We start from the raw sequence: 6,726 nt of genomic DNA, 5'->3' as shown, positions 1-6,726 counted from the left end.
TCATCTATAGCATGCAATTAACAATTAAAAGGCAGAATCATGCTTGTATGCACTTAAAACAAAACATTAACCATGAAATTCAAAGCCTAGTAGATTGGTGAACCAAGACTCAACTCAAATCAAAGTGAGTTGAGAAATTATACCTTTGTAGATTCCTCTTTGCATAAGAAAAGGCTAATCACCCAAAGAGAGGGCCTTCATTCCTTGCTTCTTAGATCCATGGATTTGGATGGAAGAATAGGTTTCTCCAAGTTCCCAAAGTAGAGAACCTCTAAGTCTCCACACCAAGGTTAGATTTAAGTAGAAATGAGTGACCTAGAGGAAGCAAGATTGCTAGCTAAATTCCTCTAGGGTGGCTGGCCTCTTTAGAGAGAAAGGAGAGCTTTGTTTTCTCATCCTTTCCCAAAAAGAAACCCTAAATGAATTTTGGCTATAAAGTCATATTTATACCTTAATTCATTGGAGTGGCAAACTTGTAAATAAGTCCAAAACCCACTCCATCTCTAAATGGCCGGCCATAGGGATTCATTGGGCTATTTGGGCATTTATGAATCATTATTCATTAAGTTGTCATACAACTTAAGTCAATGGACTTGACGTTCGAAGCCCATTGGGCCTTAAGGTCCAAAACTATCCCGAGGTCTTTAACAAACTTATTCGTTTGATTAATTAACATATTAATTAATCCTTGCCATAAATAATTAAACCATTTAATTATTCTTACTCATCTCCGATTTTTCTTCAATCTCTACCTTACTCGGTGTACGATCCATTAGGTTCCTTTTAGCGAGGCAGTGGGTGATTAAAACCATTTCAAATCGATTGTGAATTGAAACTTACTTTCAATTCTCCCTTTAGTGATTATACACGTTTAGGGCTTCCACAAACCATGAGTGACACCTAGCAGCATATCATGGTTACCCAAGCTAATCAGAAGAGGTAGAGAACCTATTCAGTTTAGGATTACAAATGCAATACGGTCTTTCTCTAATACAATACTCTTGACCACATTGTTTGGTTTGATAGTTTATTCATGTCTACTATCCAATGTGATTCGTGTGCTTATATGATTACCTTGAATTTGATTTGGAACGACTTCCTAAATCTCATTCATACTCTGGCCAGAGATTCTTAATCATATCATAGAGTATTCTCCCCCAAACGGTTTGAAGGTTAGAGATCCCTTGTTGCGCATTCACTTGCCTCCATGGCTAAGTGGCTTAACCTCGACGATGCCGTGGACAACCTCCTGATGGAGTGACTTTGACATAATCAAAGATCAAGGACTTAACCACAAGACAACTATGATGCCTCAGGTCAAAGGACTACTTTGCATTATCCCAACCATGAGTTCTCATGTGACATGAGTATGAGAACTCCTCGTTGATCGTGTTCAGTGGACTCATTCATTATTGAGCACCTACATGCTTGTCTTGATGTCACACACACCAATGACTCGAGACTAGTCACTCTCCCTGAGAGAAGACACAGCACGTACTGATTTTAACGGACTGTCAATGCCCAATTGGCAATCCTATGATCAGGAACGTTTAGGATGTGTCTACAAAAGAATGGTCTCATGAATCTAACTTCTTTAGATCGCATTCTCCCAATCACATTGTCTTTGGACTTATCGTTTAAGCGTATAACATTTATATGAGACGGCTCAAACAATAATCTTTGCCCTTGATATTAAACTAGATTAGTTTAACATGTGAAATGTCCGTAAAGTATCATCATATGATTGGTTTTAAGGCACATTTCCAACACCGTCGGGGCTTGATCTTGAATTGGTGGAAGTTCTTCAAGGGCTGTCGATGCTCGGTCTTGAAGGGGGATTTGACGAAGAACGAAGAAGGCTTTCTTGATGCTTCTGGATTTCTTGGAAATTTAGGAGGTTGGATGCTTGAAAGCTTTAGAACTTCAAAGCTTCTAGGATTTAGGGAATTCTCTTCCAATTTGGGCGTAGAGAAAATGTATATGTCCATTGGGTCCTCTAAAATGAATGAAATGACTTCTATTTATAGAATTTTCCAAGGCCTAATTTTGAATATAATATTTAGATGAAATAAATCGTTTATGCTAGGTGTTGACACATGTCATGTTTGATGACTTTTTCGATTTATTTTGATTTTTCGTTTAGTCACACACTACGTGTAAAATTTATGTGGCATGTGAGAGTTGAAATTGTAACTATTGGTCAACATTTATTTCATCGAAATTTCGATGTCTACAAATGCCCCCACTTCAAGGTGCGCCGTATACATGTGCTTGTCACGTGTAGGAGATGCGTTTTGAAGTCCCTTAATGTAGATGTCGATCTAAGGGCCATCGAGGCTTGATCTTGAATTGGGCTGAAGATTTCTTCAAGGGTCGTTGAGGCTTGTTCTTGAACTTTTGTTTGAAATTTCTTCAAGGGCCGTCGAAGCTTGATCTTGAAGGTTGGAATTGGACCACAAGGAGCTTCACGTGGTAGATGATCTTTGGCTTTGGTAGTGGATGAATCGGCACGTATTTTGTTGCGCTTGTTAACTTTCCATAACTTTGATCTTGATGAATTGGGATGGAGGACTTTCTGGCTTCCTCCAATTGTTAACTTTCCATAGCTTATTCTTGAACTGGGTTAGAGGATCTTTTGGCTTCCTCTGATCGTTGACTTTCCACAGCTTATTCTTGAACTGGGTTGGAGGATTTTTTGGTTTCCTCCGAACGTCTAAACTTACCCTTTTTTTTAATTTTTTTTTATTTTTATTATGTGGAGCTGGATTTGATTCAAGGGTGATGGACACTTGATTTTGAATCGTACTTGTGATTTCTTCAAGGGTGGTGGGCGCTTCTTCCAGTTGGTGACTTGATCTTTAAGGATTTGATTCAAGGGTGGTGAATTGGCATGTGCATCTCACAATGCCTAGCGAGTCGACCCAAGAATTTGAAGGTCAAAACTAGTCCACCAAACCCAGACTGATTGCAACCCTGATGACATGAGATACTTTTGATTTTGAAGAAGTAGTGGATGAATCGGCACGTGCTTTGTTGTGCTTGTCTCCACATGCTTCAATGTATCATTTTCCCTTGACTTATCTGTTCTTCGGGCATATGTGGTATCTTCTCTAGAAGCATAAGATGTTGAAGCAATGGGTACTTCGAGAGCAATGCTAGGTAAGTAATCAGGGAAGGGTTCCAAGCAGTCGGTTCCTGACTGGGAGTTTGAGTGGAGGTTCCGACATATTGCTTTCTTTATCCTTGTCTTTGTAGGTAAGAACAAGGACAAAGAAAATGACAGGGGGATTGCATGATATGAGATACTCTTGCTTTCTACCCTAATGATATGAGATACTTTTGCTTTTGGTGTCATTTGTTTGTAGAGGTATTCTCGGAGAGGAAGAAAACTGAGCATTTCGAGAGGCTCTGCTGGGAGTGTACTTTCGAAGGTGAGGAATGGTTGGGCATTTTGCCAGGTCTGCCTTGCTATGGACGACGAAGGTCGACATATATAGGAATTTCTTAACAGCCAGTAGTGGCACTATTCCTTTACTCTTGTCGGCAATCGTTGGGTAATTGAAACAGTAAGATTCATGCGTTTTCGACTTTGTCAGAAATCTTTGCCTGTGCTTTCTGCAAAGTTAAGGTTGTGTGTGAAGGGTGGCGACACAGTTTGATTTGGCAAATCCAGCTTTTTAAATTCAGAAAGCAGTGCCTCTTTGATCTTTGAACCGGTGGCTTTGTTGCCTCTTCAATTTCTGAACAAACGACCCGACTTTTGAAATTTAGGGAGAGGTGCCTCTTCGATTTCTGAATAAACGGCCTGGCTTTTGAAATTTGGGGAGAGGTGCCTCTTCGATTTTTGAACAGGCCCTGTTGCCTCTTATTTTTTATAGAGGCATGAATCGTGTTCAAAAAACACACTTAGAGAGTTGTCGCCTTTAGGAATTTCCTTTTTTTTTTTGTATTTCTAAGAACTCGATTTACACGACCTCTTCTTCCTTCATCATTCCTGCAAATGGCTTGCCCATCTGACCGTCGTCTTGATTTGAATGTTGGGGAAGATGTTGATATGTCTTTTCCAGACAACATATGGCACCCATTATTCTTATCCCCTACTAGTCCTCTTACGGTTGGGGACTTTGTGATGAAGAGCGACATAACCGCTACGGTGGTAGCTAGAAATCTTCTTACCCCCAAGGACAACATGATCCTTTCCAAGTGGTCTGATGAGCTGGCTGTTCAGGACTTTCTGGCTCTCAGTGTTCAGTGTGCGGGCTCCGTATTAAATATGGGCCAACGCTTTCTTGCTTGATCTCGCCAAGTCGAATCCTTGATAGCTGAGGTGGCGAGCCTTAAGCAAGAGATTAGAGGGCTCCGGCACGAGAATAGAAAGTTGCATATGCTTGCCAATAGTTACTCGACGAGCATGAAGAGAAACCTTGACCAGTTGCAGGAATCTGAAAGTCAGATTCAGAGTGACCATCAGATGTTTGTGACTTTACTCCAGAGTCATCTATTGCCTTAGTCCTCTAGAGTTTTACGGAGTGTTGAGGCTCCAAACAATCAACCTTGGACGCCTCTTCTTCCTGGAGTTCCGCTGAGTGATGAGGCGCCACGTGAGCAACCCTTGTGAAGGCTTTCTCCTTTTTTTTTTTTTTTTTTCACTCATGTATATGTTTCCTCTGTAATTTTCCAGAGAAATCAATAAATGAGCTTTGTTTCATTTAGTGTACATTTTTGTTTATTTCTTTATTTATTTCATTCATCTTTTTTTTTCTTCACATGGTGCCAGAAGCACCAAAGGACTTTATGTATATATATCACATATATATCACATGGTGTCGTCCACCAAAGGACTTTATAATATATATTTTTTCTTTGATTTTTAGTGGTGCTGATCCACCAAGAGTCACCAAAGGACTTTATCATGTGCTCGATTCTTCATTTCAAAATGGTGCACATGCACCTTCATATTGATTTGCTGGGCGATGGGCAGAGAAGAAAAGAGCAGCTGGAGCTTATTTGATCAATCATTTTCTGCATCAGACATCAAAGTGGAAAATCATTGGGTTGAGCACATGATAGTTGCACTATAATCTCAAAATACAACTAAAGCTGCATATCCTTGTTCTTTTCCAAATATCCTGCTTGTAGTGTCAGGAAAATATATGCTATGCACGTTGTTAAAGCTTTTCCCTACTTCAAAAGATTTCTGCAGGCTCCTTGCATGCGGGAGCGCTATCATTCATTTCATGTGCTCTATAACATTGATCAAATTCCTCAATTTCTGTTGTGTATAAATAAGCCTTCCTGTAAGGCTTTTAAACAGGTATCCGATCCTTATTCCATTTCCATCAGCTTGAAAGTTTTAACCTATCAAGTGAAGTTCTATTTGTACCGAAGCTTTCTGTTTCATGTTTGTTAACTTTTTTGGACACCATAACTGCACAACCACTTTACAGCCATTTGCGCAGCCACTGCCTTTTTGCTGCCTTGTACTGCCATTGCTTAACCATTTCACAGCCATTGACCAGCCACTGCACAGCCATCTGCACTGCCTTGTCATCCTTGCTGCACTGCCTCACGTCCTTGTTGCACTGTGCTGCTGCTGCTGACTGTCACCATGACTGTGTGCATTGCTTCCTCGCTGCACTGCAGCTTCCGCGTCCGTTGCTTGCTGAGGATGACTTTGAAAGCTATACTGTAGTCTCCGCGTCCGGTGCTTGCTGAGGACGACTTTGAAAGCTGCACTGTAGTCTCTGCTCATTGAGGACAACGTTGAAAGCTGCACTACAGTCTCTGCTCGTTGCACAGCCAGTTTGGAGGCTGCGGTGAAGGAAGAAGATGAGTCCAGAATGCATTTGTGAAGCCTCTACACGAGTAAGGCTTATGCTGATGACGACTTTGATTTCTGGGGTCATGTGTGTATATATATATATATATATATATATATATATATGTGGCAGGTGGTTGTCCCATCACCATGTGCATATATATATATATATGTTGCAGGTTGTTGTCCCCTTGCCGTTTGCATATATATATATATATATATATATAATGTAATCTAATGCGTCTATATATATAATGTGTGTATCCCACTGATGATTTTTTTTATGCTAGGAATCTTTAATTTTAAGAAGGCGAAGCAGGATGCTGGGATCCTCATGAAGCCTTTCAGAGACGTGGTAGTTGGTGGCGGGGTGAGCAGGACGTGGATGTACCTATGCTTTTTGCTGCCTAGTACTTGTGTAAGGGACTGCAACGAGGTTTCGCTGTGTAGTGCCTTTTGATCATAGTTTTCCCTCGGTGGTGCGCTGCCGTGTGGTGCTGTGCAAGAGCCTGCAGTAGGGTTGCGTAGTGCGATTTGCGTAGCATTTTGGTTTTCTTCGCCAGTGTAGCGTGCTTTGAAGGACCGCTTTGTAGTTGCCCTATTTGCCGTGCTGCTCAAGTTTTGTGGCAGATTTTTTTTTACAATCATGGTATTTTTCAAGTGTTTTAAGAGCAACACCATCACCATTCTTTGGAAGGACGGCGATTCGCAAGATAAGGGAACAACGTTGAAGCTTTACGCGCCATTGACTGGTCCTAAGGCGCTTGCTCTTCCCGCGAAAGACAACTCCATACATATTAAGTCGTGGTCTTTCGAAGTATCTTGGGAGGTGGTAGACTCTGTTCAGCCAAATACAAAGAAGAAGGCGTGCATATCGAGGGTTCTTATCTTGAATCCTTCGCACCATG

This window comes from Malus sylvestris, chromosome 16, assembly GCF_916048215.2.
Source record: "Malus sylvestris chromosome 16, drMalSylv7.2, whole genome shotgun sequence".
NCBI lineage: Eukaryota > Viridiplantae > Streptophyta > Magnoliopsida > Rosales > Rosaceae > Malus > Malus sylvestris.
This window is presented reverse-complemented; position numbering follows the sequence as displayed.